Source organism: Rhinatrema bivittatum, chromosome 5 (assembly GCF_901001135.1).
Source record: "Rhinatrema bivittatum chromosome 5, aRhiBiv1.1, whole genome shotgun sequence".
In the NCBI taxonomy this organism is placed as follows: domain Eukaryota; kingdom Metazoa; phylum Chordata; class Amphibia; order Gymnophiona; family Rhinatrematidae; genus Rhinatrema; species Rhinatrema bivittatum.
The window spans coordinates 374,135,167-374,151,119 of NC_042619.1; the positions used below are offsets into that span (position 1 = coordinate 374,135,167).

The 15,953-nt window shown below is 41.3% G+C and overlaps 1 protein-coding gene across 2 annotated transcripts in view; it reads left to right on the forward strand.

Annotated features, from left to right (window-relative positions):
- LOC115093104 (neuronal PAS domain-containing protein 2-like) overlaps positions 1-15,953 on the forward strand; it is a 260,661-nt gene that overhangs the window by 152,593 nt on the left and 92,115 nt on the right. The window lies entirely within an intron of this gene.

The window sequence follows — 15,953 nt, forward strand, 5'->3', positions numbered from 1 at the left end:
CATTTTCACTATCCCATTTTAAAAATATACATACGTATATTTTATGTGCGAAATAATTGTGACACTGCATGAATAAAACACCCGGAATTAAATTTATTTATTTATTTATTTTGTGATTTTTTTTTTATATACCGCGGCACGTTAATAACATCACCTCGGTTTACAATAAACAATAAAACAGCAACAAGCTTTACAGTCAATAAGAATTCAGGTGTACATAAAAAATATCAATTAAGAATAAATTAAGAACCAATGAAGAACAATTAACAAATAAACTAATGATAAACATATTCCATAGTTAATGGCAAGTCTAATAACTGGGAGGAAAGAGCCCGATCAAGTAAAATTTAGCAGCGGGGAATAAATAAATTGGCGTGTGGCATAAATTGTGCAGAGGCAAGTATTTTATAAAGCATACGCCTACACCATTTATAAAATACTTGTGCATGGAGTCACCAGCTCATCAATACAGCTTCAATTTCAACCAGACCTCCCAGCCACAGGCTGCAGACTCCAGACAAGTCCGATTTCACTTGTGCGAGTCAATTACCAGATGTAAAAGTGTATGAATACAATTGGAAATATATCTTTCTTACAAAATAGCAACTATCACCCGTGCTTACGACACCTGTCCCAGAATGCCTCTAGAACTGCTCTTTTTTTCCCTGGTAAAATGGAACCAAATGTACCCATGTACTCTTAACATTTATAAAATAACATATACGCATGCACATGCTTGAAAATTCACTCTATAGACTGTTAACCAGTCGGACAGTACTTGCTCTCTGAAACTGGACAGGGATTTTCAGCTTAAGGCCCAAACAATATCAAGGGGCACGGGGTAGACAACTTCTGACCTCATGCCGCAAACAGGTCTGGTTTTCTGAATAGCCACAATGAATATGTATGAGATATATTTGCATGCACTGTCTCCATTATCTCATGCATATTTAAACAGTAACTTTAAAACAAGCACGTGAGCGGACGTGCGCTCTCATTTTAAATCATGTGCGCAGTCATGTGCACCTATAATTTAAAACATGCCTACTGCGTGCATGTGTGCTCCTAATTTTAAGCCGTTACTCGAGCAAACTTAGGCCTGGATTTATCAAAGTGCGGTAAGTACCGCATGCGATAGCAAAAGGGGTGTGGTTTATGCAAAAATTCAGTTTACATAGAAACGACGGCAGAAGACCAAATGGCCCATCCAGTCTGCCCAGCAAGCTTCACACACTTTTTTCTCTCATACTTATCTTGGTTCTATTTCCTTTCCACCCCCACCATTAATGTAGAAAGCAGTGATGGAGCTGCATCCAAGTGAATATCTAGCTGATAAGTTAGGGGTAGTAACCGCCGCAATAAGCAAGCTACACCCATGCTTATTTGTTCTACTCAGACTATATTATACAGCCCTTATTGGTTGTTTATCTTCTCCCCTGCCGTTGAAGCAGGGAGCTATGCATCAAAAGTGAAGTATCAGGCACATTTGGTTTGGGGTAGTAACTGCCGTAACAAGCCAACTACTCCCCGCTTTGTGAGTGTGAACCCTTTTTTCTTCTCCCCTGCCGTTGAAGCAGAGAACTATGCTGTATATGCATTTGTGCTAATTAGCTATGTGAAGAGCTAAGTTTATGCACATTATCTGAATTTGTGATAGGTGTCAGACCTGTTGTATTTCCTGCATATGAACACGAGAGAGAGAGAGAGAGAGAGAGAGAGAGAGAGAGAGAGAGAGAGAGAGAGAGAGAGAGAGAGAGAGAGACTGGCCATAATGTCATCCCCATAGGTAGGTATTTGTATCCCTATGGTAGGCCCACCTAGTTACTCGAGGTGGGGTTTGGTATGAGTGTAGGGGGTTAGGGGCCACTTTGACATTCTATGTGACACATACGAACAGAACAGTGGTCTCTTGTGAAGACTTGATGACCTTCAGAGTGAGGAAACTCACTCCAAGATGAGATTTGTGCTGTGTTCTCTCAACCTAGCTTGATGGACTCTCTACCTGGGTGACATCAAGCTAGGTGGAGAGAACATTGCCCAAATCTCATCTTGGAGTGAGTTTCCTCACTCCGAAGGTCATCAAATCTTCACAAGCGACCACTGTTCTGTTCGTAGGTGTCACGTAGAATGTCAAAGTGGCCCCTAACCCCCTACACTCTTACCTAAACCCCACCTCGAGTTACTAGGTGGGCCTCCCATAGGGATACAAATACCTACCTATGGGGATGACATTATGGCCAGGCTCTCTCACCCCTGCCTTGCTCCCTCTTCTGCCCCCCTTTTCCTTTTGCTTGAGCATGCCCATTTGCATGTCTGGGCCTTTTAGCGTGAGCAACGCTTTTACAATTCGGCCCTTAATGTGGATATCCTGAAAAACAGACCTGTTTGTGGCACCCAAGGATCAGAGCTGCCTACCTCTGCTTTAGAGAGAGAGAGAAAAAAAAAAAAAAAAGCGCCCTACCCAGCTGCTCACATCAGCTAAGCCAGGGAAGCCCTGGAACTGAAAACATCCCCAATGTGTCCTCCGGTCCTGGCGCCCTCCGGAAAGAGTGGAGTGCCAGCGGCACCTTCCACCTGCCTCACATACCACGCCGAGCTGGGTTCCCTGACCGTCTGGATGTCTGACGTGAGTACCAGGCCCTGTAGCACTAAAGCTATACAAGCAGTGAAGCTGTGCTCTTCCCTTATTTTCACTTCCTGTGCAATCGACCCATACCTTTGCTCCCCTCATAGATTTGACTGATCCCCACGGAGGGAAAGTTGATGAGCTCGCAGTTGTTTCTAAATACAGTGCAAACCTATTACCTACATTCGAGTATGGAAGGTGTTTGATTCTTGGTGCCGTGGGTTGTGTTTGACCCCGCGGCAAGCCAGTACTGCTCACATTCTGGCTTTTTTTACAGGACGGTTTACGGAAAGGTTTGGCATACAGTTACCTCCGAGTGCAGGTAGCAGCCTTGGGCTGCTTTCGTGGTAAGGTTAATGGTGCTTCCATCGCTGCTCACCCGGATGTGGCGCGGTTCTTGAGAGGGGCCAAGCATTTGAAGCCTCCAGTACGCGCGATCTGTCCCCCCTGGAGTTTAAATTTGGTCCTCCGTAGCCTTTGTGAGTCTCCCTTTAAGCCTTGGAAGCGGGCTACGTTGAAGGATTTAACGCTTAAAACAATTTTCCTCGTGGCTATCTGTTCGGCGAGACGAGTTTCGGAACTTCAGGCCTTGACATGTCAGGAGCCACTGCTATTAATTGCATCAGTAGCATGGGATCTTCTTAGTGTTTGGGTAATTGCCAGGTTCGTGTGGCCTGGTTTGGCCTCTGTTGGAAACAGGATGCTGGGCTTGATGGGCCCTTGGTCTGACCCAGCATGGCAATTTCTTATGTTCTTATGTTCTTAACCCATTTGAATTTTCCCCCAGTAGGTCTGGAGTGCATTCCATTTGAACTGCAAACAAATAGGTTTAAAGTTGAAAGCAATGGCATCTTCATTGAGGCCCTCGAGGCAAAGATTGATTAAAGCGGGTGCTTATTACTTTTTCACTGGTTACCGAGTTCCCGGGCTCAGATTCCATCGGGTAACTTGGTTAACATCAGCAGCTTGTAAGAAAGAAAGCTAGCGCACCAAAATACATTGTACAGGTATGGTAGTGAAATCCCTTAATCCATAGGAGGGCAACTTTCGAAGGAGGATTAGATCAGCTGTAACTAGTGGGTGGCATCGTCTGATGGCGTCAACATCGGACCCAGCTCTCGGAGGTGTAAGCGTGCACGAGAGTCACTGTGCAGGGCCGCTGCCTCGCGAGCCCCCGCACAGACAGCTTCCACGCTCTCTCTTTTTTGCACTGTGTTTTTGTGCGAATGTTACTTCTGTGCCACTGTCTCTGCAGCCCCTCAAATAAGTGGATTCTAGTCTGCACTTCATTTCTATGTGTCTGTATCTGTATCTACACGTCTGTGTGTATATATAACATGGAAGAAGCCCTCCCTCGGTGGGTTATATCTCTAAACTTTTCAGCCCTGCCCACCCTGAGATTAGTGGGGTGGGGAAGGGGCTTTACAAACTCTCTCTCTTCCTCCACCATTCTCACCCCCACCTGGGAACAGCTTTATTCTTAATTTCTATTCTCTGTCAGATAACTATCTTATTCTCTGTCCTTATCTCTGTTTTGTTTTCTGCCTCTCTGGTGTCCTGCTTTTCTGTTTCACTTCTATCTCTTTCCTTCAGCAGCAGATTCTTTAATACTTTATTTTCCTTCTCTTTCTTCTGCTTTTTTTTTAACCTTCCTTCTCCATCCTATCTGCCCTGTTTTCACAGGGCTTCCTGCACGCTCTTCTCCTTTCCTCATCCCCTTCCTTCTACATTTCCCCCCCCCCCCCCCCACCCAGATTCCTCTCCTTCTCCATCTCCTGCCATCCCTGACCTTCACTCTCACCCCTTTCTCTTCCCATTCCCACTTTTTCTCTCCCCTCCCCTTACTCTCCCCCTAATTCATCTCTCTCTCCACCCCTGTCTTGCTGTCCCATTCTCTCTTTCCTCACACTGTTGCTCTCCCCTTTCTGTCTCTCCCCCCAACTTTACTCTCTTTTCTGGCTATCTCCTCTTACACTGCCCATATTGCTGTTACTCTCCTTGTTTGCCCTACTTTCTCTCTCTCTCTCTCACAAACACACACACACACACACTGTTACAGTTGCCGCTCGCAGGGCCCAACCCACAAGCAACCCCTCTTACCTCTGTGCTCCTGCTGCCGTGCCGGTTGAGCTGGTGCCCGACCACCTGTTTCTCCTCCTTGCGGCCGCCATTGTGGTTTCCCTCCAGGGTAGCATTCTCTGAACTGCTTCCTGTTCCATGCACAGATCCCCGGAGTCTCAATGCATGGATGAGACGATGGTGCAAGGAAGAGGGATTCAGTTTTGTAAGGAACTGGGGAACCTTTTGGGGAAGGGGGGAGTCTCTTCCGAAGGGATGGGCTCCACCTTAACCAGGGTGGAACCAGACTGCTGGCGCAAACCTTTAAAAAGGAGATAAAGCGGCTTTTAAACTAGAACAAAGGAGAAAGCTGACCGTCGCTCAGCAGCACATGGTTCGGAGAGAAGTATCTTCAAAGGGTACTAATGATGCATTAGAATTAGAGCATCCCAATTGTTAGGTTCCAATTATAAGAAAAGTGGTCCAAGTGCCTGTAATTAAAAACTCACCTGAGCTAAAAAAAATTCAATTTATCCCTATCAATTAAAAAGCAGAATGAAAATACAAACAAAAAACAAACTTTGAAATGTTTGTATGCTAATGCCAGAAGTCTAAGAAGTAAGATGGGAGAATTAGAATGTATAGCAGTGAATGATGACATAGACTTAATTGGCATCTCAGAGACATGGTGGAAAGAGGATAACCAATGGGACAGTGCTATACCGGGGTACAAATTATATCGCAATGACAGAGAGGAGCATCTGGGAGGCGGGGTAGCGCTTTATGTCCGATAATGGCATAGAGTCCAAAAGTATAAAGATCCTGCATGAGACTAAATGCACAATCTAATATTTATGGGTAGAAATCCCTTGTGTGTCAGGGAAGACTACAGTGATAGGGGTATACTACCGTCCACCTGGTCAAGATGGGGAGACGGACAGTGAAATACTAAGAGAAATTAGGGAAGCTAACCAAATTGGTAGTGCAGTAATAATGGGAAATTTCAATTACCCCAATATAGACTGGGTAAATGTATCATCGGGACACGCTAGAGAAACAAGGTTCCTGGATGGAATAAATGACAGTTTTATGGAGCAATTGGTTCAAGAACCAACGAGAGAGGGAGCAATTTTAGATCTAATGCTCAGTGGATCACAGGATTTTGTGAGAGAGGTAACGGTGGCGGGGCCGCTTGGCAATAGTGATCATAATATGATCAAATTTGAATTAATGACTGGATGGGAGACAGTAAGCAAATCCACGGCTCTAGTGCTAAACTTTCAAAAGGGAAATTTTGATAAAATGAGTAAAATATTTATTTATTTATTTATTTATTTTTAATTTTTATAGACCGAAGTTCTTGTAGGAACTACAAATCAATCCGGTTTACATACAACTTTTAAATGCCCAAAGAGTAGGGGGCTTTACATAGAACAATTGAACAATAAAACAGGTACAATGAAACAATAGAACAGGTAACAATAGAACAATGAAACAATAGAACAGGTAACAGGTAACAATGAAAAATAGTTAGAAAACAATGAAAGAAATAAATAAATGAAATAAACAATGAAATAAATAAATAAATGAATAAACAATGAATAAATAAATGAAATAAACAATGAAATAAATAAATAAATGAATAAACAATGAAAGAAATAAATAAATGAAAAAAATAGTTAGAAAACAATGAAAAATAGTTAGAAAAAAACTGAAAGGAGCAGCTACCAAGGTAAAAATTGTTAAAATATACCATCCTAGAAGCATAGACCACATGTATTCTACACATATAGAAAGGTGGAAGGAAGGCAAAACGATTACCGGCATGGTTAAAAGGGGAGGTGAAAGAGGCTATTTTAGCCAAAAGATCTTCCTTCAAAAATTGGAAGATGGATCCAAAAGAAGAAAACAGGATAAAGCATAAGCATTGGCAAGTTAAATGTAAGACATTGATAAGACAAGCTAAGAGAGAATTTGAAAAGAAGTTGGCCGTAGAGGCAAAAACTCACAGTAAAATCTTTTTTTAAATATATCCGAAGCAGAAAGGCTGCGAGAGAGTCAGTTGGACCGTTAGATGATCGAGGGCTTGAAGGGGCACTTAGAAGATAAGGCCATCGCGGAAAGATTAAACGATTTCTTTGCTTCGGTGTTTACTGAAGAGGATGTTGGGGAGATACCCGTTCCAGAGAAAGTTTTCATGTAATTTGGTTCAGATGGACTGAACCAAATTACGGTAAACCTAGAAGATGTGGTAAGCTTGTTTGACAAACTGAAGAGTAGTAAATCACCTGGACCGGATGGCATACACCCCAGGGTTCTGAAGGAACTCAAAAATGAAATTTCATATCTATTAGTAAAAATTTGTAAACTATCATTAAAATCATCCTTTGTACCTGAAGACTGAAGGGTGGCCAGTGTAACCCCAATATTTAAAAAGGGCTCCAGGGGCGATCCAGGAAACTACAGACCGGTTAGCCTGACTTCAGTGCCAGGAAAAATAGTGGAAAATGTTCTAAAGATCAGAATCACAGAACATATAGAAAGACATGATTTAATGGAACAAAGTCAGCATGGCTTTACCCAGGGCAAGTCTTGCCTCACAAATCTGCTTCACTTTTTTGAAAGGGTTAATAAACATATAGATACATGTGATCCAGTAGATGGTAGATGGTAGTGTATTGGATTTTCAGAAGAGATTGACAAAGTTCCTCATGAGAGGCTTCTAGTAAAAGTAAAAAGTCATGGGATAGGTGGTGATGTCCTTTCATGGATTACAAACTGTTTAAAAGACAGGAAACAGAGAGTAGGATTAAATGGACAACTTTCTCAGTGGAGGGGAGTGGACAGTGGAGTGCCTCAGGGATTTGTACTGGGACCCGTGCTTTTCAATATATTTATAAATGATCTGGAAAGGAATACGACGAGTAAGATAATCAAATTTGCAGATGATAGAAAATTATTCAGAGTAATTAAATCACAAGCGGATTGTGATAAATTGCAGGAGGACCTTGTGAGACTAGAAAATTGGGCATCCAAATGGCAGATGAAATTTAATGTGGATAAGTGCAAGGTGATGCATATAGGGAAAAATAATCCATGCTATAATTACACAATGTTAGGTTTCATATTAGGAGTTACCACCCAGGAAAAAGATCTAGGCGTCATAGTGGATAACACATTGAAATCGTGGACTCAGTGTGCTGCAGTGGTCAAAAAAGGAAACGGAATGTTAGGAATTATTAGGCAGGGAATGGTGAATAAAACAGAGAATGTCATCATGCCTCTGTATCACTCCATGGTGAGGCCGCACCTTGAGTACTGTGTACAATTCTGGTCATCACATCTCAAACAAAATATAGTTGCAATGGAGAAGGGCAACCAAAATGATAAAGGGGATGAACAGCTCCTCTATGAGGAAAGATTAACGAGGTTAGGACTGTTCAGCTTGGAGAAGAGACGGCTGAGGGGGGATATGATAGAGGTGTTTAAAATCATGAGAGGCTTAGAACGAGTAAATGTGAATCGGTTATTTACTCTCTTGGATAACAGGAAGACTGCGGGCCACTCTATGAAGTTAGCATGTAGCACATTTAAAACTATAGTGAGAGAGTTATTTTTCACTCAATGCACAATTAAACTCTGGAATTTGTTGCCAGGGGATATGGTTAATGCATTTAGTGTAGCTGGGTTTAAAAAAGGTTTGGAGGAAAAGTCCATTACCTGCTATTAATCAAGTTGACTTAGAAAATAGCCACTGCTATTACTAGCATCAGTAGCGTGGGATAGACTTAGTTTTTGGGTACTTGCCAGGTACTTATAGCCTGGATTGGCCACTGTTGGAAACAGGACGCTGGGCTTGATGGACCCTTGGTCTGACCCAGTATGGCATGTTCTTATGTTCTTAAATCTGGATTTTAAATTCGGCAGCCACAGCACACGATGGGTTGTTAGCCACGCATATTTACTTCTGCTCTTGATGAGCTGTAAGTCTGAAGAAAACTTGTTTTAGGTCAAAAACCACTGGGTCAGGGGTCTGGGTAAACAGGGGGGAGTGCAGACTGAAGAACCAGAGGGGTCTGGATGACATAGAGGTAGGCCGGGCAAACTGTTGGACTCATTGGTAATACATGCATGCATGTATTAAAATGTGCTTATCTATGCACATTAAAATTGACAAATTCTTATAGAGGAAACACAATTTACGATTGTTTAGGGGCACACATATGCACACCTGGAGTATTTTTTTAAAAGTTGCGTGCAATTGCTCAGGCAATTTAAAATTCCAGTCTAAGTACGTTCGCGTGCACATATGCACTTGTATGGGTGCCCGTGCACTCATTTAAAATTACTATCCCTGTTTCTATACTTTATCTCTTAGCTTGGAACCCCCACTGTTATGGCTGATTTAATCTTGCTTTTTAACAGAGAAAGCAAAGTTGCTTACCTGTAGTATCGGTTCATCATAAATAGCAGGATAAATCAGCCATATATGTGTTATGCACCATTCTGTCTGTAGAGTTGATTGCTATGCTTAAGCCCTGGAAGAGATGAAGAGGCTCACAAGGCAGCTGCCATGCATGTGAATTTCAGCACATGCTCAGAAATATTTTTTACCTCTGAGAGATGGTTTATTTTGGTGCCGACAGATATGGTGGAGTGTGATATGGAGGAGAAAGTCAAGATGACAAAGAGAGAGAGGGCAAAGGAAAAAAAATGGGTGAGGCAAGAGAGGAGGGACGAGAGATGAGAGGGGAGGGTGTGAGAAGCGGGAAGAAGAGAGATGAGAGGCAGTGGAAGGGAGAAGTGAAGGAGAGAGATGAGGGAGCGGAGGAGGGGTGGGAAGTAGAACTTAACATGGGAAGGAGTGGAGGAGGACAAGAAGGGAAAGAAGAAAAATGAGATGGAGGAGAAAGAGGGTGATGAGAAGATAGATGAGGAAGGGATGGAAAGAGGATTGGAGAAGGAGGGAAGGAGGGCAGGAACAGGAAGAGTGTTGTATGTGAGCAGTGGGGAAAGATGAGTGTGTGGGGGAGGAGAAGAGGAGCAAAGTATGTGTGTGAGAGCTAGAATGGAAGGATAAAGAAAACAAAAGGATAAAAGGACCAAGGAATGAGATAAGCAAAAAAGAAAGATGAGAGCATGATGGAAAAATATAGAGGGTGGGTAAGAGAATAGAATGGGTAAGAGGAGGAAACTTAGAAATCAGTTGGGAGAGGAAATGTACAAAAACTGGAAAATGAATAAAGACAGAAACACAGAAAGAAAGAAATAAGAAATCTAATATAAGAATAGAGAAAACAGGAAAAAAACTGAGGAGGGACCAATAAAGTAACATAAAGGAAGAAGTCAAGGAGAACAGAAGATCAAGAAATAGAAATATCTTTTGACTCACAGTGATTCTTTTCACTTAAAGATGACCACAAAGCTGGTCAGCAGCTTCTTATGAGCATTACTGTTATTTTATATTGCTGTCTAGTTTGATGTATTGTGTTTTCTTAGTTTTGTGCTAATGTATTTTGTTTTGTGTTTATTGTTCAGTTGATTATGCATGTTGCTTTCTTTTAAAGGTCTTATAAATCCAATAAATAATAATAATAATAATGAATGGTTTTTAAATATTTTATTGAAAATTATTATGGTAAATTAGCAGCATAGTGTACAAGGGTTAGTAAGCAGTGGATGGGGTGAAGAGTGTTTTGCTTAGTTCTTGGGTTCTAGTATATTATAGCTTGCATATTTGATTCAGAAATTCTGTTTTTAATGCTACTTATCATATAAAGTATTTTATTTATTTATTTATTTAACAACTTTTTTTATACCAACATTCGTGGGTACATCATATCGGTTTACATTGAACTAAGAGAAATACATGGAACAGGGACGGGGGGGAGCCACAGAACGAGGAAAGCTAAACAATGAAAAGGCAGTAGGAGCGATAAAACTTAGGGGGGTAGCAATAACAGGGAGAATAACATTATGTAAGAATATAGCAGAGAATAGAAAATAGGTAACATTATAATAATAGTTAAAGTGGAATAGCATAAAATAGGAATAAAATAAAAAGGAAGATAGGGTAGAGGAGCAGGGAGGATTATGCTGGGAATGCCTGCTTGAAGAGCCAGGTCTTTAATTTTTTCCTAAATTTGTACAGGCAGGGCTCAATACAAAGTTCAGCTGGTAGAGCATTCCAGCGAATGGGACCTGCAATTGAAAGGGCTCGTTCCCTCATAGAGGAGAGGTGGGTGTTCTTAAGGGAGGGGGTGTAAAGGTTGCCTTTGTGGGTGGTTCTAGCGGGGCGGTTATGGAGGGTGAATCGCAGGGGCTCTTCAAGCCAGTTGAAGTTATGGTTATATAGAGTTTTGTGGATAATGGTTAAGGTTTTGAAAGGGATACGTGAGGGTATGGGGAGCCACTGAAGTTCTTTGAGTACAGAGGTTATGTGGTCGAATTTGTGGGAATTTGTAAGAGTTCTGGCTAACGCATTTTGCAGCATTTGAAGTGGTTTGATGGTAGCGTATGGAAGGCCCAGAAGTAGGGAGTTGCAGTAGTCCATCTTTGGGCAAATGGTTGCTTGTATGACTGTATGGAGATCATGTGAGTTTAGTAAGGGTTTGAGTTTCTTCATAACATGGAGTTTATAGAAACCTTCTTTTAGGATAGTGTTGATACATTTTTTTAAATTTAGATGCTGATCAATCATGACACCAAGATTACATACCAATGGCTGTATAGAGGACAGGATTGGTGAAGGGTCACATGCAGAGGCTAGTATAGGGTTCTGTGGGTTGGATATATTGAGCAACTTTGTTTTTGCAGTGTTGAGAGATAGTTGGAGGCTCGTGAGGAGGGTGTTTATGATTAACAGACATTTCTCCCAGAATAGTAGAGATTTGGCAATGGATTTGGCAATATTTAAAAAGGGCTCCAGGGGCGATCCGGGAAACTACAGACCGGTTAGCCTGACTTCAGTGCCAGGAAAAATAGTGGAAAGTGTTCTAAACATCAAAATCACAGAACATATAGAAAGACATGGTTTAATGGAACAAAGTCAGCATGGCTTTACCCAGGGCAAGTCTTGCCTCACAAATCTGCTTCACTTTTTTGAAGGAGTTAATAAACATGTGGATAAAGGTGAACCGGTAGATATAGTATACTTGGATTTTCAGAAGGCATTTGACAAAGTTCCTCATGAGAGGCTTCTAGGAAAAGTAAAAAGTCATGGGATAGGTGGCGATGTCCTTTCGTGGATTGCAAACTGGCTAAAAGACAGGAAACAGAGAGTAGGATTAAATGGGCAATTTTCTCAGTGGAAGGGAGTGGACAGTGGAGTGCCTCAGGGATCTGTATTGGGACCCTTACTGTTCAATATATTTATAAATGATCTGGAAAGAAATACGACGAGTGAGATAATCAAATTTGCAGATGACACAAAATTGTGCAGAGTAGTTAAATCACAAGCAGATTGTGATAAATTGCAGGAAGACCTTGTGAGACTGGAAAATTGGGCATCCAAATGGCAGATGAAATTTAATGTGGATAAGTGCAAGGTGATGCATATAGGGAAAAATAACCCATGCTATAATTACACGATGTTGGGTTCCATATTAGGTGCTACAACCCAAGAAAGAGATCTAGGTGTCATAGTGGATAACACATTGAAATCGTCGGTTCAGTGTGCTGCGGCAGTCAAAAAAGCAAACAGAATGTTGGGAATTATTAGAAAAGGAATGATGAATAAAACGGAAAATGTCATAATGCCTCTGTATCGCTCCATGGTGAGACCGCACCTTGAATACTGTGTACAATTCTGGTCGCCGCATCTCAAAAAAGATATAATTGCGATGGAGAAGGTACAGAGAAGGGCTACCAAAATGATAAGGGGAATGGAACAACTCCCCTATGAGGAAAGACTAAAGAGGTTAGAACTTTTCAGCCTGGAGAAGAGACGACTGAGGGGGGATATGATAGAGGTGTTTAAAATCATGAGAGGTCTAGAACGGGTAGATGTGAATCGGTTATTTACTCTTTCGGATAGTAGAAGGACTAGGGGACACTCCATGAAGTTAGCATGGGGCACATTTAAAACTAATCGGAGAAAGTTCTTTTTTACTCAACGCACAATTAAACTCTGGAATTTGTTGCCAGAGAATGTGGTTCGTGCAGTTAGTATAGCTGTGTTTAAAAAAGGATTGGATAAGTTCTTGGAGGAGAAGTCCATTACCTGCTACCGTATTAAGTTCACTTAGAGAATAGCCACTGCCATTAGCAATGGTTACATGGAATAGACTTAGTTTTTGGGTACTTGCCAGGTTCTTATGGCCTGGATTGGCCACTGTTGGAAACAGGATGCTGGGCTTGATGGACCCTTGGTCTGACCCAGTATGGCATTTTCTTATGTTCTTATGTTCTTATGATTCATGTATGGGTATGAGGATTTGGACAACATCGGCATATATGAAAAATTTGAGGCCAAGGTCAGAGAGAAGATGGCAGAGGGGCAACAGATATATATTGAAAAGGGTGGAGGAAAGAGAAAAGCCTTGAGGGATTCCTTGGGAGAGGGGAATACGGGGGGATTCTGAATTTCCTATTTTTACAGTGTATTGTCTATTGGCCAAGTAGGATTTAAACCAGAGATAGGCTGATCCTGAAATGCCTATGTCTGATAGTCGGGAAAGGAGGAGGTTGTGGCTTATGGTGTCAAACGCTGAGGAGATGTCAAGGAGGGCTAGGATGTAACATTGCCCTTGATCTAGGCCTTTGAGGAGTTTGTCTGTGAGAGCAAATAAGAGGGTTTCAGTGTTAAAATGTATATGGGTGAAGAATCTTATGGGTGTCAAGGTAATCAGTGAGCTGGGAGTTAACCACCTTTTCCATGATTTTGGCTATCAATGGAAGGTTTGAGATAGGACGGTAGTTGGATGGGTCTTTGGGGTCAAGGGTGGATTCTTTAAGGATGGGTTTGACCACAGCATGTTTTAGAGAGTCGTGGACTTGACTAAAGGAGAGGAAGCAATTAATTATGTTGGCTAAGGGTTTGGCAACAATATTTGGAATGGATAACAGTGCTTTAGTTGGGATAGTATCAGATGTGTGGGTCGCTGGTTTGAGTTTTTTTAGTATGGATTCCACTTCCTTAGAGGAGGTGAGATCAAGGGAGTCAAGGATGGGGTTAGCAGTTTTCGGGAGTGGATTCATAGGAGGGGGGGGGTAGTAGGGAGACGGAGTAGGATATTTGCTATTTTGTAGCGGAAATAGAGGGCAAGTTCTTCACTTTTAGTTTTGGCTTCTTTGTCAGAGAAAGGGTGGGGAGCAGATTTAGTGAGGTTTGCGACATAAGAGAAAAGAGCTTTAGCATTGAACTTGCACCTTTTAAGTATGTGGTAAGCTATGAATTCTTCATTAGAACAATGGTGTAGTGATGAAGTGGCTGTATAGGACCTGGAGAAAAACTGGGGTCATTGTAGACTGTGATACATCTTTTTTGTAGATCCTTCAAGGTATCACAGCCTCCAAAAATTCCCTTAGTCCTTAAAACAATGAGAGAGTTTGAATAGCTCTGAAGAAACTGATTCTAGGGCTCAAGAAATTGCACCTTTTAAGTTAACATTTTGCATTTATTTACTAATTTATTTTGTAGGATTAAGACTCCTTATCTGCTTAAATGATTGCTTTCAAAAGTTAGGGTGTGGAAAATACTGAAGTCCCATGTATGCACAGATGTGATTTTCATGTTTGTTATTTAGAGGGTTTTTTTTTTCAAGGATTTGATAGGGGATGGGGCAGAGACAGATTGGTGGCGACAAGTTGGGTGTGGGACAGGGAAGAATAGAGACTGGTGGGACTTTCAGTTCATCCCCAGCTCTTCCTATGGCCACAGGCATCCTCCCCATGTCCACGCCGGCTGTTCTGCTCTGGATGTTTAAACATAGGTTGACCGGCTGTGCCCATGGCCCGCCAAGCTCTTTTTGCTTTTTCAGTGGGTAGAGGGGGTAATTTGTGTTGCGTTTAGCACCTTCCAATCATCTTGAAAAGTTGGCAATTAGAGATGTTAGAGCAAGGTGAGAAGGTGCTAAAGAGTATAACAGAGAGATGTGAAGACAGGGGATGTGACTATGTTGGGATGATAGGCGAAAAGAGAAGTGAAGTCAAGGTAAGAAAGTACTAAAGGATAGAAGAGTGATGGGAGGGCAGGGAGTGAGACTGATAGGGAAGAGAGAGATGTGACCGAGTAGAAATAGGAAGGCAGAAGATTTAAGGTCTGAGGAGGGAATTTGTGATGGCCGAGAGAGGTGAGAAAGAGAAGGACCTTTGGAAATTTGAAACACAGCAGGTCAGATCATGCGCCCAGTACTAGAAAACGCTCCAGTGTTGTGTCTGAGGAAAAATAGATCGATATGGCTTATTACTCTGTTCAGAGTTCACATGTGGAACACTATCAGAATACATTTTAACTGTGTGTATGAAATGAGCTATTTGGATTGGCCAATGGCATAGAAATCCCCAAGTGCAAAATGAAGACTAAGCCTTGCAAATGACGATGTCGAAAGTTATTTTAAATTGTTTAGCATTAATTATGTTTAGGGAGAAATCTGTTGGTTTTTATTATAAAAAATAATAATAATAAGGGTTCAGTCTTTCAAAGCCCTAGGAAAAAATTCATTGGACAAGCTCACCTCCCATGCAGACAAAATAGGAGAAACCCTCAGCACAAAAGTTGGAATTCTGATTCAAAGTGAATGTGATGAAATGCTCAGAGGACATAATGTGATATTTTCTCCATCTTTATTATAATGCGATATTTTCTCCAGCTTTATTATGTGATACTTTCTCCAGCTTTATTATAGTGCAATACTTTTTCCAGATTTATTATGCGATACTTTCTCCACTTTTATTATAATGCGATACTTTCTCCAGCTTTATGATGCGATACTTTCTCCAGTTTTATTAAAATCAAAATTTTCTCCAGCTTTATTGTAATGCAATACTTTCTCCAACTTTATTATGCAATACTTTCTCCAGTTTTATTATAATGTGATATTTTCTCTAGCTTTATTGTAATGCAATACTTTCTCCAGCCTTATTATATTGTGATACTTTCTCCAGCTTTATTATAATGCGATACTTTCTCATTTTATTATAATGTGATATTTTCTCCAGCTTTATTATGTGATACTTTCTCTAGCTTTATTGTAATGCGATACTTTCTCCAGTTTTATTGTAATTATTCTGGGCTTTCATCTCCATGTGGTGATGTTTAATGAATGTG